The sequence below is a fragment of the Aplysia californica genome, unplaced genomic scaffold (assembly GCF_000002075.1).
Source record: "Aplysia californica isolate F4 #8 unplaced genomic scaffold, AplCal3.0 scaffold00305, whole genome shotgun sequence".
In the NCBI taxonomy this organism is placed as follows: Eukaryota; Metazoa; Mollusca; class Gastropoda; order Aplysiida; family Aplysiidae; genus Aplysia; species Aplysia californica.
Window position 1 is genome coordinate 583,443 of NW_004797575.1, and position 355 is coordinate 583,797.

A 355-nucleotide genomic window follows, 5' to 3' on the forward strand; every position below is an offset into this window, starting at 1 on the left:
TGGCCCCTTGTTCAGTTTCTTTAAAATACAAGGAGAGTTTTCTCTATAACCAAACAAATATAGCCACCAATGAAAGCAAACTTCTTTTAGCGAAAGGGCAATACCCACTTTTAATAAAGGTCAAGATTTCTGGAAACCCCCGAAATATAGGTTACCCCGCTTTTCCTTAAAATCGACCAATTATTGGTGCCAATTAAAATGTGAGCTGATTTTAAAGATTTTGTTTAGGTCAAAATTTAATGCCGCAATTTTAAGATCAGAGTTTTCAAATTATGTTCCATACGCAGATAGCTTACTGCAATGACGGTTAGTGTTAGGGACAGTTTACAAATGGCATCAGCTCAAAGGGGGAAGG